Source organism: Varroa destructor, unplaced genomic scaffold (assembly GCF_002443255.2).
Source record: "Varroa destructor unplaced genomic scaffold, Vdes_3.0 BEIS01000003.1, whole genome shotgun sequence".
In the NCBI taxonomy this organism is placed as follows: Eukaryota; Metazoa; Arthropoda; class Arachnida; order Mesostigmata; family Varroidae; genus Varroa; species Varroa destructor.
In genome coordinates this window covers 55,466,508-55,490,065 of record NW_019211456.1, presented here as the reverse complement: position 1 = coordinate 55,490,065, position 23,558 = coordinate 55,466,508, and the positions used below count along the sequence as shown (strand labels likewise).

At 37.0% G+C, this 23,558-nt stretch overlaps 1 protein-coding gene across 3 annotated transcripts in view; it reads right to left on the bottom strand.

The window, feature by feature from the left end:
- Nucleotides 1-23,558, bottom strand: part of LOC111248382 (uncharacterized) — a 63,945-nt gene that overhangs the window by 33,620 nt on the left and 6,767 nt on the right. For all 3 annotated transcript variants that reach the window (XM_086982515.1, XM_022800610.2, XM_022800611.2), the window contains exon 2: nt 3,355-3,409. The gene's annotated coding sequence lies outside the window, so the exon portion shown is untranslated. The remainder of the gene's footprint in view (nt 1-3,354; nt 3,410-23,558) is intronic.

The following is a 23,558-nucleotide window of genomic DNA, read 5'->3' as shown; positions in this document are numbered from 1 at the left end:
TATATATATAGGGAACGATAGCAATAAAGAGAAATATCGAGCAAAAACACGATAGAAACATTTTAACGATTTATTTTTCATTTGAAAGGACATATTTATAATTTTAAATAGTAGTATTTTTTTCTAAATTAGATATTTTAAATTTAATAGGAGTATGTTTTGCGCAATCTAATATACTTTTTTTTATTTTTCGTCAGTAGCATTAATATAAACAATCTATTTATTATTAGGTTTAATTTTTATTATTGAAATAATTACTTTTTTGAAAATTGTTCAAACAGCGACTCACTGACTGACCATTCAGTGCCATAGATATAACGTACACGCAAATCCATAGAGAAGGAATTAAATGAGCGACCGGGTACACACGATTTATGTGCATAGGTTCATGCACAGACATACTTATCAGACATGCACACAGCTGCGTGGAAACATTTACAAATACAATATAAATACATTTTACTATTGGGACGAGTAGCTGAATAGCATACAAACAAAAATCACATTAAATCGAGGAGGTATCGATTTGGATATTTATTAATTGGATACGTCTTGGTCGTTCATTCTCAATTGCCCGGTGTGAAATAATCTCCATGGAATTCAACCCATTGAATTCAGTGGTAATGTTTTTTAAATCATTAAAAGAATTTTCGAGCTCCATCGTATCTCTGCCTTCGTTTCTTTCGGTAATTCCAATCATAGTTCTTTATCTTCGCCAAAAATGAAAGTCATAGGGGCGTAGGTCTAATAAATACAGAGTTCAAGGTAACACGGACGCCTGTTTTTTTTGCAAAAAAAACGCGGTACAAGCAGCGACATATGAACCAGTGCGAAAGAGCCAACAACTTATTATAACGAAGTTCAGTTTTTTTGTGCGCAAGGTACCATGCACCTTGCTCAAATTTTGTTAGTAATGTTTTTTAACGACAGTAAAACTTCTCAATAATGATAATAATGCAGAACCTTTGACCGTATAAACAGGCAATAAGAATGAATTTGGTTTCTATTCTAGCTCTTGCAGCTTCTTCGGTCCGGAGTCATTTGGTAAACGATACTCAAACGACTACACTGCTGCATTAGAGATTTACTTAATTAATTAAGATTTTTTAAGGACAGGATTTGCATTTGCGTATATGCTTCGACTCGTACCTTTCAGCACGATCGTTTACTGTGAGTCTTTTCTCCACCGAATGACTTTCAAAATAATTTGACATAGCTTGTGCAAGATGTCTATTTCGTCTTGAAACTTGCTATAGACGATTTGGCATGAATTATTTAGCACGAATAGTTTTGCTTTCATTTACGTCCCCGGCCGTACGTGTCGTGATATAGTAGACCGTTAAAAATAAAGCTTGCTTTTAAGGCCTTCTTGTCGGTTACAAAACCATCGGCACTATTTATACACTCGACGTTGATTCATATTCTAATCTCCAAGGGCCTTCTGCAGGTATTGGCACAAATGCGTAAGAGTATCAATATTTTAGTTTTATTTTCTAAAAAAAAGACATAGCTTAGCTAAAAGTCACTTCTTCCAAAGCATTTAGAAGATTTTAAGCATGCGTACAAATTATTTGAAATTCGCTGTGCGAATAGCAGACAGCTAGGTACGAGTTGATCCTTGGCCAACGAAAAAATCTGCTGTACTTTTTTACTGCATGTCATATTATAGACTCATACCGACATCAGGGATACGAAAACGTGTTCGTTACATGGAATGAGTTCACCGCTAACAACCAACTGCAAAACTATCAGATAGTTATTGTATACTTCTAGGGCCGTTAATTTAATTACGATCAATTTGTAGTATCTAGCTTGTCTGATTTGTTCATATGACACGATCTAGGCTTCACGATTATGATTTGTAGATATCTGAGGGTGTATCGCCATAAGTCGTGAAAACATTGCCATGTGCATCATCATCAAGCGTTTGTATCCCCACATATCCGTTGACATTCGAAATATTCGACGAGGAAAAGGCAAGGGTAATTTAGCAGCTACAATAGAAGTCGGTTTGTCAAAAGTAGAAACAGCCGTAAGAAAAACTTGTCAACTATTATCGTTACTGTATTTTGCTTGGGCTTATTTAGAAAGAATGTGTATACCGATCGAAGATTGCGCTAATAGAGATGTATAACATTCCATATAAAACAAACTGCAGAAAAAATGTCACAGAATAATAATAAAAAAGAAAGCTTTATTGCTTTATATGAAGATACATAATAGCAAAAAATTCCTTGCCAATAGATAGCAATAGGCCTTCATTTATTCAAATTCCGGTCGTGATATCCATATTAGAATACACTAGAGGCAGTAGAAGCCATACCGGTTTGTGATGATGTGTAATACAGACAGGGCAATCGAGATATGTTGGGATAAACCAATTTTTGCGTCTCTTAACAAACACATCCCTGACGGAACATGTGTTTAAAAAACGTAAGTACCATTTAACCGAGTTCTTAATTTTAATTCTAGCTCAAACCAGTCACAAGTCAGCCCGTACTCGGGTTTTATTTTTTAATCCCCTTTTAATAGCGGTAATCAGCACGTCAACGTTGCCACGTCAAAACTTGTTCGACTTTTGCTCGATTACAGCCCATGCATAGTAATGAACGCAATGAATTTAAAATCTGCGTTATAAAGCGCTCGAGACGTTCTTGTCCTGGAACATGCCTACAGTTTCTGACAGCCCAGTTTACACTGCTCTGATCTGAAAAGCAGGTGCGCCATCTTACAGAACCACGCATGGCCTACTACTCGACAGAGAAGTAACCTATAGCTTCAGTAGAGGTTTTAGAATATTCAAACAAATTTCTTTAATAGCAGATGTGCTTTCCTGAAAGAAGTGTAGCAGTTTGATACTAGCTTCACTGAGTGCGGCACTGAGAACGTAGAGAGAGACTAGGGCAAATAAAATCGACATCATTCTGTTCCACTTTTCCCGAAAAGTTTCAACCTTTTTTGTGAACAATTCAAATTATCGTTCATACGTCATCCTAATCCTAGTCGGCGAATCACCGGGATTGTCAAAAACAAAATTTTTGTACCCCTTAAATTAGTTACGGAATTTTTACAATGAGTACTTTTCGTTTTGGTACATATGCGTTTCTCTCTCCCCCATTTCCTTTAAAAACCGCTATTCTTCGCTCACATTGATTCTTTGGTTACTATTTAGCTATCATCAATTAGTCTCTTTATTTGAGAAATAACTAAAGCATCAAGCTTAAGAGATGAGCGAGCATAACCAACAAACAGTTCTCAAAAACGTGCCCTGGTTTATCCCGAAGACACTGTGCCTGAGTGATGACGTAAGAATTATAGGCGTTTTTCTCATCCATATGCTATTATTTTTCTTACCGAACCGGCAGTGCCAACCCGTTTGACATCTTCGATTCGTTTGAGATGAAATCACCTGAAACGGATAGGGACCGTGTCAGCTTGCTTATCAAGAAAACTAATAAAACATATATTCTATGTCAATATCACAGCCTCATCCGGTATCTTACATTTGAACCAAATTGTGTACCTATTCAAATACGTTTTTCCTTACATTTCGTAAAATCGATTCTCGAGATTAACAATTTTTTTTCGTCTAGTAGGTTTGAATGTAATCGCAACAGACAACTTTCGGTCGATAGTTCTCTTATTTTTAGCGGCAATCGGAAATTTAATTAAGAACATTCGTATTACAACACCTTATCACCGAGTCGAGAGTTACAGCTACAAAGCGAGTTTCACAACTATTGCCATTCTTCAAACTACGCTTTCAAACATATACTTCTATAATAATACAGGTAATAGACGAACAATCTGCACTTATAGCCTGGAGTTGTATCTTGCCTACTATGATATAATACACTCTAAACAGTTTTTATAAAGGCATAACCTTATATCTAATAATCTGATAATAGTCTAGAGACTGCCTCGAAAATCGGCGTTGCATTTGCTCGAAATGGTACGATTCCAGCAATTCAAGGAGACCATAGTTCTGATTACCCCCGTTTATTAGGTCTGGATTAAATGCTTTAAGTGACCTTAATTTTTACAGTCCTTATTTCAGATAATGGGCAATAGGATAAACTAAACTCGCTCCTCAGTTATATTGGCTATGGAAAATAACATAGATTACTACTCTCTCAACTACTTCCGTATTAAACCTAACGGGCTTATTCCCTCTTTTACCTGCTTCAGCTTTTGTCTAGCTTAATCTTGCACTCTTAATTCTGTCAAGCTGCATTCTAACTGTTTGACACAGCAACAAATACTGTCTACTACGACTTCGGCACAATGATTCTATTTCCATAATTTTACTGTGTAGATACAAATACGAATTTATAATTTTACCCTTCTGAAGATGACGACAAAAATGGTCGGTAATAGACCACGTTTACGCAATTTTTTTTAAGGCTGAGCTGACCTTATTAGAAGTCCACTGTGCAAACGGTTGTACTTTTCCGTCATCTAATCTGTTATTTATCAGTTAAGCTGACGCTATCACATAAGAGCCGGATGTAACTGCTACTTTTTAGCAGATATGATGCTTACATGATACATAGAAGAGATTAAGCTATCGAAAGGACGATTCAGTTCAACTTACTAGCTCGAGGAGACCAACAGTTCTCTTCTAATACAACTTGGTCTATATTTTGAAGCTGCGCGTGGGAATGGTGTTCGTGGTACGAAGATCCCACTCATGAAAGGATACCAACTAATAGGATTTACAGATAGTGTGGAAGCAGCATCAGTATATAACGACTGGCTAGCACTTAGTAAGTACGCAATCATGAGCTGCTTTCAAGTGAATCAGCAAGCTCACTTCGTTGATATCCTGCAGGTTAATCACGAAAACCTTTGATATCGTATGACCAATATGAAAATCGATCCTACATCATGACTTGCACTTAATAATAATAGTAATGAAAAACTTAAACAACTGGCTTCCCAGTTATCAAGGTTATCCTACTGCTAAGCGGGTCTCGATGCTTGCAAAATTTTCTTTATTATTAACGTTATGTTACAGGTATAATTGTACCTACAGATTACATCAAAGTGGAAACCTACAAAGACATGAAATATTTGAAGCGTTGATCATGATTGAGAGATATGAAAACGAAAGAGAGAATCGTCTTATTGAATAAGTCCTTTTTTTTCTCTCTAAAGCTTCTCATTCACACATTTTCGAAACCAATGAAAAGTTTATTAAATAAAAATTTGTCTATCTTTTAGTTAATTTTCTTCGGTGTAGTTTGTCCCGGATCACTTCAAATAAGATATATGATTTTTCTACTAAAAGTATCTTTTTTAAGGTCACCACTTATGAGCGTTTCAAAATACAGTTAAGCCTATACTTGTTTTTGTATACAAATCTGACCACTAAACTACTGCCATTAACCTTTTACAATTATTTTTTTCATAAGCTTACTCTTCACAAAGCACACGCTTTGCTCAGCTAAGTTTGCTATTGCTTGAAGAAAAAACCTCTTATCATGAATATAAATCCTTTTTGACACGTGCAAAGTTAAATAATTAAATTCGTGCAATTACAGAACGTATTAATTCCTGATCCCAAAGAGAAAAAATGTACTTAAACAGTATATGTTTAAGTTAGCAGTACATGTTAAACAGTACAAAATGTACTTATCATTAATCACTACGTCCCTCAGCCTAGAGATTTTCACCAAAGAAATTTATCCGCAATGGCCATTGGACTTTATTAGAGAATACACTAAAAATATTGTCTAACTATCGCGCATGTGACGCACAATGCATTATCTAGTCACGTATATGGTGTTTAGATACTGTCTAATGATGCACATCACAGTTAAATCACAATACAAGAAGATACACGATTGGATTAAGACGACAGTTCATCGTCGACATCGAACTGTGCCAGTTGGAAAAGCAACAGAAAGTCAATAGTATTAGTGAAATCTTTGAAAGAATTTTGCTGTAGTGCAATAGTAGGGGTACAAAATGAGGTCTGCAGTGACTGCTTGCTCGTGACTGAACGTGGAAAGACATACGGACGGTTCAGTAGCTTGGTGGAAGTTTGTTTTTGATTTGTATCGTTTCTTCTGTTGGTTAATTGCAGAAGCAATCGGCATGAAGATCCTATCTGACGGCGTAACCAAAAATGAATAGATGTTCTTTTAAGCATTTTGCTTCATTCAACTTCAAACGATTTCACGGCCTCCTCTGATAAGGACTGGATTAAACACCTGTGACTCGTAAAGATGTAATTCGCATGGTCAGTAAAAATAACGCATGCGTTGATGTTGTTGCTGACGGCATCGCTAACGGAAAAAAAAGCAGCGCGATATTTGAAGAATTTGAGCACGAAAGTCCGTCTTCCTCTTCGCGCCTTTTTACGAGATATATATATATATATATCGTGCAAGTATACAACACCATAACATGCCTTTAGCACTGGTAGATAATAAATATTACCATTGGTCGTGTTGCTAGCTGTTGAGCTGAGAAGAAAATCTGTATTAAGGATGAAGGATGTCATGCATGTTTTTGTTGACTTTCGTGAAATTGCACTGATAATTGTAAGTCGATATGCTTGCAATAATTTTTGCCATTCAGCGTATCACACCTTAGTAATACACCGTTCCCTATGGGATATGACAAAGTCTCTCGGGTAACAAACAATTTGCGAAGCTATATATCAGTTATCATTCACACGAGAATAAGAACTGTTGCAAATCTTTTTCATCGTTTGTGTCTACATGAACTTGTAAAACTTCCTACTAGATGCGAGGTGATTCTTAGGTCCTAAAGGTCCAAGGCCAGTCTGTGGATGTAACAGGTAGCCTTGGCCTCATGCTAGTCTCATACAAAGGGTTTTTATAAGGGTCAAGTGCGGAACTTTTTCGAATACGCAGCTTACTCTATTCACTAAAATTTTATAGAATTTGTCCTTCAGCGGACAGTGGGTGACAATGCATTAAGATGTCAGGACTACGTTTATTTAAAGTTTTTTAGACTTTCTTTTTTTTTCAACGAACCTTTATCATTCAAAAATATTTTTTAGAATGTTGGGATGACGATACGTTACTGTCCACGATCTTATTTTTACAACACAACTCAAACTAGCGACAGATCGGAAACGTTTTCGGCTAGCAAGTTTCTGTAGTAAATACTGCAATGCTTATTCGTCGCAGATAATAATTTTTAAATGCACTAAACAAATAGATAAGCAGGTACTCTATAAAATTAAAAATGGACGAACAACGATAACAATAAGAGCTACTTACGTATGTCTGCAAGTCATTCGAAAACTATATTTATCAGCATAACGTAAAAACCGTCAAAAAAGCACAATATTAATATCTTAAACAAGCCAAATTACAATTTGTCATTTAAATGTATTAAAGTTCTCCCTTTCCTACCATTCCTTTTTCTATACATTTCCCTTTCCCTTTATCTCTCTCTTTTTCTCAATAACTTTCACACCTGTATCTACCGTTTTTGCTCATTGGGATTATCCTTTTGTTGAATCGACAACAACAACAGTGGTAGCATCATTCGTAAGAACAACAAGAAAAACTGCGCGGGTAGCGATGGCGGCGGGTACCAACCCACGTACTGAACGCTACCACTAAAATTACTGGTCTGCATAAGCCGCTTAGATTCACTTGTTGTTGTTTAGCAGTCATCCCACGATGAGATCACAACATAACGCATATGGGGAGAGAGACTGAACGTTCAAAAGGAGGGGCATCACCACTGCTCTGTTCTTCATCTTAAAGAAGACGAGACCAACAACAACAACAACAGCAGAGACGAACAATATACGATAACATTTAACAAATTCATAATGGTCACAGCTAAGATCACAACAATTACAGCGCACACGCTTACGTCACTAAACATGCTAAAGGTAGTAAGACCCGAATAACACGTCCGTTTTAGATACTACAGGCGAACATTAACGCTCGGAACAAACCATTTCCCTATTTAGCAGACAATGGACGTAGCAAATGACACTATGTATGTTTATCCTCGTATCATTTGTAACTCCGATATTATTAAAACCAACTGTTAGATGCCAAACACGTAATTCACCTGTGAACTTCGGTAATTTCAGTTCGTCCACAATGTAACCGGAAGCATACAATTACTAGTCAACAAGTTCATAAACTGCTTAATGAGCCATTAGTATGTGAGCACAGTCGAGCACCAAACAATTTATTTATTCCAAAGCTTAAAGGAAAACCTCGCTGACTAAATTTTAATAATCCAGTGAATATCCCACAATGGTTACGATATATGTTTTGTGTACAAAGTTTCGTGAATCTGCAAACTACACTAAAATTTCAGAAATGTGATAAGCAGGAACTCAGCGTAACGATAACTTTGTTTTCTTTAAATAAAAAAAGATATATATATGAAGAGCAGGATAGGGCATCATGCAATAGGGGCTATAAAAGCCACTTGGTTTTTTCAAACAAGAAATTAAATTTGAATGTTATTAAACTTTCGGAATTTTTAAAACGTACAGATCAGAAATCTAGTGCAGTTGGCGTTGTTACGTTCCTCCAGATTTCCAAAGGTGGAGCTATATGTGTCAGCCAAATATGTTTTTTGAATTTTATTAAACTTTTATTGAACGATAAAAAAGCAAGAAGCAATTTATTCTTTCATGAGGGCTTTACCTGCTTGAATGCTACATTTTCAATGGCACAGTACGAGTAAATCAGACTTCATAGAAGGCGTTAAATTGACTTAGATGACCGCCCAAGCGCCCAATGAGAGACTATTTTTAGTGTATATATGAGGATGGCGGAATGACGCTAATTTTACAGAAAAATCGAAAACACTAAGGGGTATCAGAGCACAATTAAGCTTAACAAGTTAAAGCATAAAAGGTATTGCATTTTCGTTATTTGCAACAAAGTATTACATGTGATTGCTTTGACAACCTTATTAGCAAATTAGGCATCGTTCAGGTAAAACAGCATTGTCAACATATGCACCACGTTGCAAGTAATCACACCATGGATTAGAATTTACTATGAATTTTGACGCGAATTTGTGCTAAAATTAGGCATACCTACGGTAGTCATACAAGTTAAAGTGCGGTCAAATAGGTTTTAAAGAACGATGCATACTGTCATTGCTCCTTATAATTTTTTCATAAAAATTCAATTTGTCGATGTGTCAGTATTTTTGCCATTAAAGCCTGCTTTACGCTGCGCGGCAAAACTTTATGTGAACTTATAGTATATGAATATTTATCTTTTACCTATCTAGCTTGTTAGCAAACAATTAATTATAAAGGATCGTTTTTGCGAGTTTCACTTAACTTATCTAACATCTAGGAAAAGATTATCTGCTATATAAATCTGAAAAGTCACACACAAAACACAGTCACTTGAATTAGATGCGACTAATAAGTCGGATTAATCTAACACAGTCTTTTATGGGCCCCTGCTGTAAGTTTGGTATATATATATATATATATATACATATATGTAGACATACATATATATATGCATAGCGATAGAGAGACGAAATCTTCGTGAGCAAACAGGAGCATGTCTTCCATAATGCGACACTGAGACATGCGTGAGAATATTCGATGCATTTCGAAGCTCATATGTCTACGTATGTGATCGAAACAGTGACAGCCTTCTCAGGCGAAACAAATGAGTTACGGAATTTAAGAACCCCGCCAAACAAAGAAAATAACTTCGTTTTAAAGAACACAAAGTAGAACATAAGTTTTAACTGTTTCTTGTGGTAGATAGGTAAAGCACATGATACGTATGCATGTATTAGTCAAAACCAGTAAATGTATTTACATTAACGAGACGGTTATTCGTACATTGTATATGTACAAAATGAGGCATATAAATCCGGACCTTTTGTATGTGCTACAAATGTCATTCCTGATGATCGCGTTTGTTTACCATAACTAACATCCACCACAATGACAACTTCAATTCAGAACTTAAACAAAAGCGTTTTTTTTAATCTGCTGATAACTTCTTAATATCAGCGATATTAGTAGGAGTAATTTCGTTAAAGTGTCGTAGAAATACGCTATACATAGCGTAATTCTATCTTAATTAAACCTTCGGTTCATAGCAAGTTAAAAGTCCTGAAATTGCAGGAGTTTATAACAGCCAAAAACCCTACTATATTAAGATTACTTCTGTTGGTGTTATAGTGATAATATATAATTGTGTAGTGCTCATTAGTAGTTCACGTTATCAGCCATCGGGAATAGTCACTCACCTGATTTCATAAAACAAAAAGAGAGTACAACTTTGTTATCGTTTTTCCAATGGTCGTTAATACTTTTTCACAGTTTTTCATTCATCTTTTTACCGAAAGAAGAAAACAGAACGAGTTAAGCACAGGAATACATGAGTTATCATATATATGTCGACTGGCGATTATGCATCCACGTATGGCCTCAACGATTCTGTGCTCTTGCATTGCTTCTACAACAGCGGAAAAAAATAATGCGCCTATGTAGAATAACTGCATCGAGAATTATGATACTCAAACTGCGCGACCATGTTAAGAAATCTCATCTAATACCAGTTAAGTTAATAAGTTATTGTTGTTACGGTACTCAGCGCTCTGACTTGACTCTGACGAAACAATCGGATGCAAGTCATTATTCTATTACATATAATAGTTATAATAACTTTATTAATCACACAAATTGCGTAATGCCCATGTATTGTCCCAACCAAAGGCCGGAGGTTGTCCGAGCCGCGCTGATCATCATAATGTACACTAGCACACGACAGACGGGCCCGTAAAGACTAAAAACGCGACAATGATTCTATGGAGGCGTGCATCGATGATCTCATAGCGATAACAGCAGTGGCAACAGTAATGAATATGTCGATCGATTTCCTAAGGTAAGTCGGTTAGCCTTAGTTTTATGTTTGTTATATCACGGATATGACACTGACTAACTTTTAATGCCTGTCGTCGTCTAACTGAAAGCTCTATTTCTCAGCTTTTTCAATTAGTGCCATATTATATAATGAACCATTAATTCTTGGCTGCGCGTGTATGTGTGCATATATTTACATCTGAACATTTAGGTAATAATAATAATGATAATATGTAATAAAACGACAATGTCAAAAACGGCAAATGCTCTGCGACAACAGATCCGGCAAGCAAGGCGCTTCATCATAGCACTTTATGCTACTACTGCCTTTAGATTTTCAAATGGTTTCGCGAGCTCGAAAGTTACACGCCGCCTGTGCCGCTAAAAAGAACTACAAGCACCACGCTGTTCTTTTGCTTTGATCGTCTTCAGTTTTGTCAATTATTAATACCACAATTGTTTTGTCTCCCTATTTAGACCTAGTGTCATAAAACTTGATGCGCTGTGTCGATCAGCCATAAACTAAGTAATTCATTGGTGTTCAATACCACAGTAGTATAATATTTACCACTACAGGAAGGCCCCGCTACGACTCGTAGATTTATCCAGGTTCTCAAACATACCATTATCAAATAATAGCAACTATCTGATGTTTTTGAAAACCAAATAATCTTCCATTCAAGCACAATGTTACATACGCATAACAATTTTTAGCCTCATAGTATCCAATAGTATAAGGCCAAATAAGGCCTAGTATGATTTTAACATGGTTATCCGCAGCATTTGAATTAGAGGCAGTCAGTTAAGGTTTATTATAACAGGCTAACAAGGCGTGGAACATATCCAATATAGTTTGTTTGCAGGACCATATTATTAGTGTGTGGAATCGAAGCAAGTCTGTATGTGTATATATACTAATCTAGAGAATGCCCGAAACCTATATATTGTGATTTGATTCTTTTAGATGTGAGTTGGTAGAAATTTTTAATTAGATAGAAGAGGCAACCAACGCTACAAGCGAGCAACACTGTACCGAATCAGGCAAACTTTCCTTTTGTTAATAAAATATATTTACTAATCAAATGTTAGTACATGCTTATGTTGAAAACATAACTTTATACTTAATTTGGCTCGTATTATATTTTAGAAAAGCTATTAGTACACTTCGCCTATATTATCCTGTACTGATTGTGTGTACGACAATTAACGGATAAAATATGGTCTAGGGCTTTGTGTGAGGCTTATTGCTTATTTTTACGCCTCTACTACAAATGTTGTCGACTTAAAGATGCCAAAATTGAACAAATTAGTAAATCGTGTAGATTTGGTTTAAATTAAAATAAAAAGCTGACTTCTGTTGTGTTTAGCCACCAACCTAATATCGTAAGTCGGTACAATTTCGAAACTCGTGTTCCGTAAATCAATCTACTAACTGTGGCATCGTTACTTCTAAACTTCAAGATTACTACTTTAGCTATAAGTCCTATTGCAGCGTCCACTTACATCTTTCTTATCTTGCGTTTGTCTGCTGAAGGGTGTTTGAAGGTGGTCATGTACTAAACGCATACATAATAATGACAGTAAGAGTCACTTAAGTTACGTGCATCGAGTGCGCTAACAAGAATTTGATTTTGCGCCTCATGCTTACATGTAATTAAACACTGTGTGCTCTGAATAGAGATTACAATATATATGCTTATCATAGAATTATTAATTTAATAGCTTTCTTCGGCTAAAATTAAACATTGTAGTCCTACCAATGACTCGTGGTCGAAACCTCAATCGAATAAAGTGTCGCTTGTACTAAAATAATGTTTTCTAAACAATAACTGAAGATTATAATACAATAGTTATTAATAGACTCAGCCGAAGTAGCGTTAAAACTCAGAGATCAGATTGTACTTTGACACAATACGACACTCCAAAGTGCTTGGTCGTATTGAAGCTATTTGTATTGTTTTGATTACGCTCCTAAATGTGACATACTCCCATTGATGTATCGTCCTGAGCCGTAATAGATGCACAGCTCATCCATCTCAAAAAAGCTGGCCGCTTGTTTAGGCATTATCAGGCAGTATTGCAATCAACAAGAATAGGCGATTTTGCCTACGCTATCAGGACGTAGTCGACAATATACATAATTCAGACACAGCGGGGTGAATGGACGAACGCGTCACTGCTTTTTTTCCTTTTGTCTCTTCCCGATTGTTCTTTCGTAGCCGTTGCAGGCGGTACACACTGCTTGCCCTTCCGCTTTTGACTCTGTCTCATACACTCTTCATTTGCGTCTTCTGATAGTTTTTTTAATTCTTACAACCTCGTCTTGCACCTCTCTTCAGGACCAGCGAAAGAGTTGCAACTCCTTAACTTACCTAGTCAGTTTCAATACGAAACTGACGAAAAACTGGCATCAAGGCGTTAATGATGGTGACTATTGACTACTACAAACAATACTTGACAGAATTGATCATTCCCTTTACAGGTGTAGAAACAACGACAATTATTCTTACGATCCAATAAGAACTTGATGCTTGTCTACCATGTAATTCTGTTACGAGCCACGCTAATGTTAATATTTCGAATTACCATCTTATTATTTTAGTGGGAAACCCGTCCTTTTTTAGCTATCATGTACACCGAGCTGAAATGCAGAGTACTGTTAGCAATCATTTTTAAAGCCATATAACTATAATGTAAGACTTAGTTTTTGCGACCATAGTAATTTCTCCGTTGCTGTTAGAATGAACAAGCAAAAACAAGATAAAAAAATACCATTTCTACATATCCTAAGAAGTTTTTTATATGTTGCTCCAAGCGATCTGACTAAGATCCAGCTACATGTGGTAGCCGAGCTAAGTGGTAAAGTGGTTCAGGTCAGCAGATAACAACAGCAGCGCAGATCATCAAATAAGTTTGTAGGTACTTATAGAATTGACAGCTCCGCCATAGCTGGTAGGCAAGAGCTGCCTGTTATTTAGCACCTCCAACTGCAACGACAGTCTTGCGTTGCAGAAATATATCTATTGAGATGAAACTGTAAAAATCACCATAAAAGAGTGGGGCTGCGCTAACAAAATATTTCTTTCAGACTAAAAAAAAAATATATATATATATATATATAATTGACAGGGAAGGTATGGAACAGTTGTAAAATTAATCGTAGATTGATTTTTTCTTTAATCGCATACTGAAGCGGAAGGCGGAAGTGAGCATTAGAGACATAATGGAAAATGATATAAAATATAGACATCTTGATCAACTCTCCTTATTGGTGAAGATAATTAAATGAAGAATTCAGATCAGACTAAATAGCGACACATGTGGTACCAAAATTTGCTCACGGTCATCTCTTATGTGCCTATAGGGAGGTGCTATGAAAATCGATTGTAATTTTAATAATATAAATGACATATAATATCACATTATGCATTCCTTGAGAACATTAAAATAATTAGCATTGTTTTAGTTAAGTTAATTTAACACGTATTTATCATGAATGTATGCATTTTTCGTTTCTAGCGGTCTCTTGAGGATAAATGTATGTTTGACTTCCACAAACGACTACTTTGTGATCACATCTAAAAAAATAGTCTATAAGCAGCCATCTGATGCTAATATTTAAACCAAGCTTGTACGACAATGTAAAATGGATATTACGAAATTAGATTTTATGAAAAACTGCTTCGAACGCTAAACAGAGACAATCGAAAAAGATAAATGTTGATGTAACACGAAAAGTAAATGCTAATTTATGGCATATAGCATTCTTGGTCGCATTATTTTTTAAAACGCTTCATCTGAACTACAGTGCGCAATTCTTTTATGACTTCATTGTTCGTCTCCTTCATCCGTTACCGAATATCGCACCAGCACCAGCAGTAGCAGCAGAAAAAGATTATCTGCAACAAACACGCACTTGTTTTAAATCGTGCATTGTTTACACTGAGAATGCGGATCACTCTGCTGTTGTTTTCCATTTTCTGCAGACAGACAACGTCGTCCGTGATCGGTCGCCACCGTCGCCGACGTAGTTGTTGTCGCTGTTGTAATGTTTGTGCTGGTCGTTTTATTATGAATTAAACATTACGATCCTATCCCTATTTCCTACGCAAACATCGTCTTCGTTCCCTCTTCTATTCTCCCTAGCATGGAAAAGAAGCAACGCATAGTATGTTGCAGTCTCCTAAAGGGGAAAAATGAAGAAATCAGGGTATATATATATATATATATATATATATATATATATATATATAGTGCGTGGGAGAGAGGTATAACCAGACGACAATGATAACGACCACGAGAATAGTGGTAGCAGAGATGACGTCTATTGGTGCCATTGATCGTAGTGATGATTGCCACGTTGATGATAATGATGATCCAGACAACAGCAAGTAACGTTTGGGGGCTACCGGCGGCGGCACAGCGCACGCTACGGCTGCTGACTGATCGACGTTTGTAATACTACGCACTTCACCTTGTGGCTCGGTTGTTTCGGACATGTCAATGATGTGGCTTCAGCACCGTCATCTTCGTTCAGCAACTATTGGAACTGCTCTGCTGTATATAAGCAGAGCTAGAACCAGCAGCACAGAGCTGTGGTTGACTGTTGATGGTTGGTTTTAGGGCGGGTCGGCAGACAAATACGCGCAGGGGCCTGATCAGCAAAAATAACATGTGACAGATAACAACAGAAAACAACAAACGAAGTACTATATGCACGTCTACATCGATAGCAGCAGATCCCGAAGAAGTATCGGCAAGATCTTGGCCTCCACAAAATCAGCGAAAGCTGAATACGACGTTTTCGTCTGCGATAGCAAATCGCTAGCAATAGCAGGGACAACAAAGACACCTAGATAAGAGCCGCCGCTAAAAATGCGTTTTAAGCAAAGGTGCGCGCTCCATTTCGTGTTATTTTCCCCCACCATTTTCCTTCCCTCTTCCCTTCTCTCCGCTACACATTCGTTTTCCTTGCTGCTTTTTTCTTTTTCTTGTTTTTCTGTCTGTTCATTTCCCTCTACCTTCCGTCCGATTTCATCATCTTTCTGACAGTATCCTTTTCTACTACTTCTTTCCTTATATACAGATGCCATTAATATTCTGATCCTAAGACTATCCTCCTGATGCCAATAGAAAGATATTCTAGTGGTGAGAATTTAAAAATCGACTGATGAAAATGCACGCTAAACATTTCAACACATAACTAACCAAAGGAGGCAAACGATCTATAGCAACGTACCACACGGCGTAGCGACAGAACAACCAAAAAAAGCGGAAAATCGTCGTGGCGTCACTGAACGCATGTTGCCGCTTCGTGTTGAAACTACCACAAATGTAAACGCAGAAAATGCATCACGCCCTCATCGCCGAACAAAATAACCTCTCTGGCTCAACCAAGGGTCGGGTACATATATATGAGGGGAACACAGACAGATTGACTGATACTGCCACAAGACTTTCTGTACGTTGCACAGAAATAGGGGTATGTCAACAACAGTTGACGAAAAATCGAAAAATGAAACGGCAATCGAGTTCGGGCAATGACTTTTCAGTTCGACATCAGCGACGGGACAAAAATCTACGACAGCAGCAACTACGACGATGGCCAGGGCGGACAGAATGACATTAGCCCACTTCTTGTGCATCTAGTATGTATTTCTCTGTAGATTTCGTTGCCTGTTTGATAGTAATAATAATGCCTTCCTTTGCGAAGTCGCGCTCCTGTGACACTTCATCCTTCCTGCGTTCATCTCGCCTATCTGTTTACCGCAAAAGAACTTCAAATGAAGAAAGACGTCTTAAAATTGGTGCTAGATAGAGGTACTACACACGCTGCTTCGGCACAGATCGAAGTTATGCGTCCGTGTAATGTGTCTAGTATCTAGGGAACAGTACTGATGAGGATAACACTACGGGGTCACAACGAGCTGAACCATTTGAGCCATTTGATGGATACAAGTCGACTTTTTCGAATGAAGGAATAATGAGGTAAGAACCTGTTATCTTAAAACGAGAGGTCCAGCAAACAGACAGCCAGATCAATAAAGAGAGATAACACACTTCGCATTAACTCCGCATATCTGGTGTAACTGCAGACGATTCATACAATTTTACGAATTTAGATTTTGATAACTTAGGTATGGTCACCTTTTTGCAAAAAACTGGATAATACATCACGCACTGGAAAGCGCGTGTCTTTTCCTAAGTGTTTGCCTTGACCGTATCAGGCTTACAGGAACTTAAAAATAGACTTGCTTCGTCCTCGTTCGAACAAAGGCCGATATTACTCATATACTAACTAATACTGTAAATTTTGTACAGTTACATACCTTCAAGTGCATTAACTGAATTTGCACCAAGGATTACGTAACTTTGCCAAACAATTACCATATCGTTTTATAAAAAGATCTTGAAGGTATTCCCGGTAAGCCTAACAAAATCATTCCGGCGTGACTTTCTTGTAACAATAAGTCCTCAGTACTACAGTGCAAAGGTGATCTGGGCAACTAGTTCCCACAGTGGGAAAGCAAAAAGCGCTACAAATGAATTAATTTTTAAAAATACACTAAAACATGCTATAAGCCGCTTCGACTGAAATGGCATCAAAATGTATGACTCATTGTATTTACCATAACTGGCGTTAAAGCACCCGATCAGAGATATAAGACAAAAAAGTGCCGTTAGATGTGCGCTCAGGCTCGGCGCAGAAAAGGATCTATGCCCGGATTAGTTGCTTGTTAGGCATACATGAAAGAACTTGTTTAGTTTAAATATCTGATACATAACATGGAAAAACAATCAATTTAATGAACCTGTACGTATTATTACCAAAATCTTCAATCACTTTCTTTTCCAGATAGAGAAACCTTTTAGTTCTGGATATCAACGCTGTTACCCTGCTAGACTTATGCTACGACTAACTTAGTTGTTAAGTTGACTGTACAAAAGCTACACTAAAAATAAGCCTGGTTTTATTGCTTACGGTGTGTTTAAGTTCCGGCACTAATGAAACTGCTGTCAATAAACTTGACAATGCCTTTATTCTCAGTTCTCCTATGAATAGGACAAGTCTAAATTGTTAGTTGCAGGAGTATCTTCCTCGTTTCGCATCAAAAGGCTTGACATAAATCGTATGCGTATGCTCTGAGTGGGTATTTTTATTATGAATCCATAATTGTTGCTTGCATTAGGAAACATTGTTTGCAACCGTACTATGCTAATCAAACATTTATGAGCAAATGTGTTACACACAATTAGGCATTCATTTTTATGTTGTTAATCAGCAAATTACATAAAACATTCAACAGTTCCATTGAGCTTATAATACGCCAGCCAAATCAATAATATTTCTTCCTAAGAAGTATATTCTGTACTAATTAAAGCTACTACTTATGTTCATCATAGTCCGATGGCATACTTCCCGTATAGACTCTAATGGCAACATCAATCATTATACGATAGTGGTAATTATTTGAGAAAATGGCTGGTACAATGTACAAGCCCGTTGACTGTATCCATAGGTCTTTCTTTTTCGCCTGCAATGCTGTGATGACACAAAATATCAACTGTAGTACATTGTCATTATCGTATATTAGAAACCGGTAAAGTAATAATAATAATTATTATTATGATTGTTATTATTCTTATTTTGGAGTCTTTGGTTTGAAACCTGAGAGCCGTACGCAAATCAATGCGATTTGTCAATGTGGTAATTAAAATTGTTTTTTAAAAATCTTGCCTATGGAACCTCTCAGATAAACTGTGTAGTAGTTTACCACTCTCAATATCACACGAATTTTATACAATTTATATATATTATGAATGTATCTTGCAGATTGTCCGTTCTTTCACATCTTATACTAAGCTATTTCGTAAACACAGGAAATTAAAGTAAGATTCTCATTTACTTTCTCTACCTTTATAACTTCTTCCCGCTGGGAGCAAAGAAAGTTTCCTTACACATGATCTGTCTCTCAACAAGAACTTCGTTATTTGGCGGGAATGCCGTTTGCAGTAGCCATTCTCATTGACAATACGGCCAATATCATTACACCATGTATTTCCATGTAACAGCTGTTGCAACGGGGCGCGAGAAGCATTAAACCAAACAGGTGCGACCTGTAAACTGTCTATACGCGCCCACAACGACACTTCTACTGGACGCGGTGTTATCAGTCCACATTCAGCAAATCACCCGGTTGTGTCAACATTAGCAAAAGTACATTGTATTGTATTGTAGAGGCAAGCAGGCACGACTATTATGAAGAATTTTATTGTAATACTTCTTTAAGCATTAGTATTACGTAAAAATTGACATGAACATAACTAATCAATAACAGTTCTTTCTACATTTGTCTAATTATTATTACTTTAACTTTCATCTTCAAAACTTATTTTTGCAACCACTGATCACCGTACATAAAACCGTGTCAGAAACTGAACTTTAGTTTGACGATAAGGTTGATGTCTATTTCAGCTGTAAATAGAATAAATATAATTTTGTAATTGAGATCGAGCGTACACAAAAGGAATATTAAACTTGTATATGCAATTTCTATCGAAATCCTGCCATCATCGGAGTAAAACTCCCTTTGCATCTGTATTGGGCTCTACAGGTTGTAGTTTAAATATCCGACCCTTGTTAGATGCCGGTAGACCTCATCTAGCATAAAGTGATCAAAATCATTTTCTAATCGATTTCATATTTGGGTCGTAATATAGGATCGGCGCCATTAATATAGTTTAGTTACCTCCTTTTTATGGTGCAATATCATCAATAGGTTATTGTTCACCGTAAATATAGACACAAAAATCGGATTCTTCGAAGACAATCAGTGTACTACCTCCATCCTGCCGTCCCAGTAGTATCACTGAGCATATAACGGCATCGTTTAAACAGCGTCATATCGTTGCGATATTTACACAAAGGTGCATTAATTTTCGTTTGAGGATCCTCGTTTGCTCACTTACGGCGAAAGCGCTTAAAACGCCACTCCTTTATCCGTCACGAATCTTGAGGGACGCGAAGGGACCTGACGCACCAACAACCAATCGAGGAATTCAATGTGAGCTTAATACATCTCTACGAGTTATTTAGCCGCTTAATCTATCACGACAACCCGTGACAGCAGCTTGGTGGGTAAGATCTTATACCAGTTTCGTATGGCAGAACAGTTCTTGAAAAACTTTTACAGAATAAAGCATATACAGTTTTGGCCATTTCGTGATTATCGTACGTGAGACAAACGAGGGTTGATTACCTCCTTGGACATTCCACTAGCTGAAACTATGGATTTCGATCGATCCGAGGCAATTAATGTGAAAGCACTACATTTGCTGTATAGGAGGAATACAATCGTCTATGGCCAAGTAAGGGTACAAAAAATTCTGACGTAGTTTCTTAACTCGAAATAGTGTAACACGTTTAATAACCAACTCTTATTGTTTTATGTATTTTGCGGAGATAACTGTACTTAATAGTACCATAACAAGCTAAAAAAATTATAATTACTTTCAAGCGGTGGACTTAGATGTCTATCATAAGATTAAACTATCTAAGGAGTTGTCAGTTTGCATTCTAATAATGCGAGACCGTCACACTAAATCTAGCTAAACTAGCACTGAATAGCTATCCAAATTAACCTTCAAAGAAGATTTTTTATAAATGGATTTATCGCATGGGATGTCGGTCGTGTTATTATTTGATAACAACAAACGTAATAATTTGAATATTTTGTTGTTTAGACTTAAATACTCCTATTGGATAATTGAAGTATTTAAGTCTAAACAAAAGAGTTTTCACACATTATTCTGCCTAAATAATGCAGCAATGTCCTTATCACAGAAATAATAGACTTCATTCTGTGAGATGAAGTGGAACAAACTAAACTGAATTCAACTTTTAATGCTGACCCGTTTTGATAAGTTAAATAAACAAGTCGATATTTCTGGTTTGCTTTCGATGACAAGGGCATTTATTGTTATCTTTCTATGTCTTTATAAAATGTACTAAGCCCACTATCTTGGATCCCCACTGTGGACTCATTCAAACCCCATCAATCACCACTCGTGTTGAAACAGAATTTAAGCACCTCAGAAATGAAATGGGGTAAATAATATAGATTCACGGTCAAAGGCAATCATTCCACTATTTTTTATGTTAACAAAAACTTGACTACTATTATCTAGAGTATGAAAAAAGAAATTTCCGATCTTTTCTTTTCCTCTCTAAGCAGAATCTCTCGATATGAGCGCCATTAAGTTTACGCTACAAAACCGTCAGATGCCAAACAATCATAACCTCAATTTTTGACGACGGGTACATTTTTGTAAATACATCAGTAGGACATCGGTAACAACAACGCATATGCCTTTATATAAACATGTACTAAAACAACGTAGACATATGTGCGCGTGGGTCTATTAGTTGCTTTTTTGAAGCCGTTTTGTTTCGCAATTTATGGAGTATTCTAAAAATTCGGTTTCGGTGTGAAAACGCAGTTGTACACTTTCCGAAAATGTCACGGTGGCGTACCCCTGCGCGCTTTTTATGCCGTACAGAAACTTTCGAGATGGCACATATAAACCAGCAGTAGCTTATAATAACTTTTAGCTTAGCAGTAAAATTCTTTTTGTCCTATGTCCGCTGTCATTACCGCTCAGTCCCTAGTTCCGAGTAACAGCGATCCAATAGGGCTGAGTTGTTCATTTGCTTCTTTTTAGCAGGACACTGTTCTTTTGGCTAATAGTAGTAGCTGTTGTTGCCGCCGACTCGAACGTCGATAGAGTTGAATGAATGAATCAATCAATGAAATATAATGCTGAAGTGAGCCAATGGATACAACAGTCATTGACGTTGTTGCTTGTGCTGCGCGGCCAAATTACGAGGCCACTGCCAGTGGGCGCGCTTTTCATTAAAAGTATCGACATCACTGTTTCGCGGTGCTATGTTTTTTTGAAGAACGTCAGATTCGCTCCACGGTATGGTAAAGAACACACTATAGGTGGGTATCAAAGATAGCGAGCTAGAAAGGAAACACAGAGTGCAGGTAGCAGCGTTAAAAATGGCAACGAACTACATCCGCATCAATAATTGATGTGGCAACGGCAGTAGTAAAAGCGTTTCCTGGTGTACGGCGAAATCCATACGAAGGTCAGTTTTTGAATTGACAAGGACAAATTATAAGTACTGTACCTTTTCCATTAATCTATTGTGTAGAAACCAATAGATATGCTATCTTATAATAACTGCGTAAATTTAAACGTAACTGCTAAAACGGTGCGACGTCAAACAACTACCCAACGTAGTATTCTATTAAGTATGGGGTGCATAAGAAGTTGCCGGCCAATTTCGTCTCGCCCCCATACATCCGTAAATAAACAAAGGCTAAGAGATCGTTGAATGATAAATACAGCAGCGTTTGCTTTTCGTAACAACCTACTATTGAAATGGGAAGTTGGTTACGATGACTATCTACAAGTGTCACGCAGAATACGAACGACACTTCTTGGTGGCGTGGAAAACACTGAGGCAATTGATTAAGAAATTCGACCAACATTAGAGCGCGGGAAGCAATCAATCCGCTTGACATCATGTTCCTAATCGCCGCCTAGATGCTTGGACTCCTTTCAATGTTTCTCTATGGGGCTATGTGAACGACAAAATTTATAAAACGAAAACAATTGACGACCTGAAGCACAGTATTTATGAAGTGGTTGGTGAAGTCGGCCTTAAACTAAGCAGGGCGCAAAGAAAGATCGAGTTATGCAAGCGATTTCTAAGAGGACAGTTGGTGGGCATGGTAATGCAAATTAAGCTCTCTAAGATAACCAGACGTAAGAACAGAACTCGTTTTTGTTATTCATACCGAGAACATTGGAAGTGTCCAGCAATTTCTTACGCGCCCTACAGTAGCTAGATCTTAGCAAAGTTGACTAGCTCTTAAACTGAATCAGACAGATGAAAAGAACAGTTTAATACGAAGAAATACGATGAAAAAGTAATGAAGAAATAACTAAATAAATATCGTAAATAAACCTGCGTGGGAAAAGTTTGAGAGAGGTTATGAAGAGTAGACGCCACATAGTATAGAACATTGTTTAATGATCCGGCCTCATCACGTTGATTAAAACTGAGCACAAGTCAATAAGACGTTTCTGTTTTATGCAGCTACTATAAATCATATAGTTAATACTACAACTAGTCAAAAGAGTATTAAGAGAAAACCGAAGAAGAATAAAGGAAAGCTCTCAGCATATGTTTAAAATATACAATATATTATAATGAAGGTTACGGCTGAAAAGACTATGGCGGGCTGAGCTAATATAAATCGATGAATTATTATAAAACTCATGCGAATGGTCGAATTGTTCTGCGTTTCGACTCAGCAGTTTGTCGCTAGCTCCTTTTCATTACGACTGAAAAAGAACAGTTTCTACGATTCAACACAAAAATTAAGAGTAACTAGACAGAAAACATTTCGGTATATTGTGAACAAAGGACCTCTGAAGGCATTGATCAGGAAACTATAGCCAGAGGTCGCTGCTAGTCGTTTGCTATAGAAATGACGCATAAGCAGCTGCTGTTCGCTCGACGAACCATGCGCATTCACATGGCCTATACTCTCTTGAACAGAAAACAAGTGTGTGCCTTTCAATCAAGCTATAAATTCATAGAAGAACTTTGGTGATAAAGAAATAC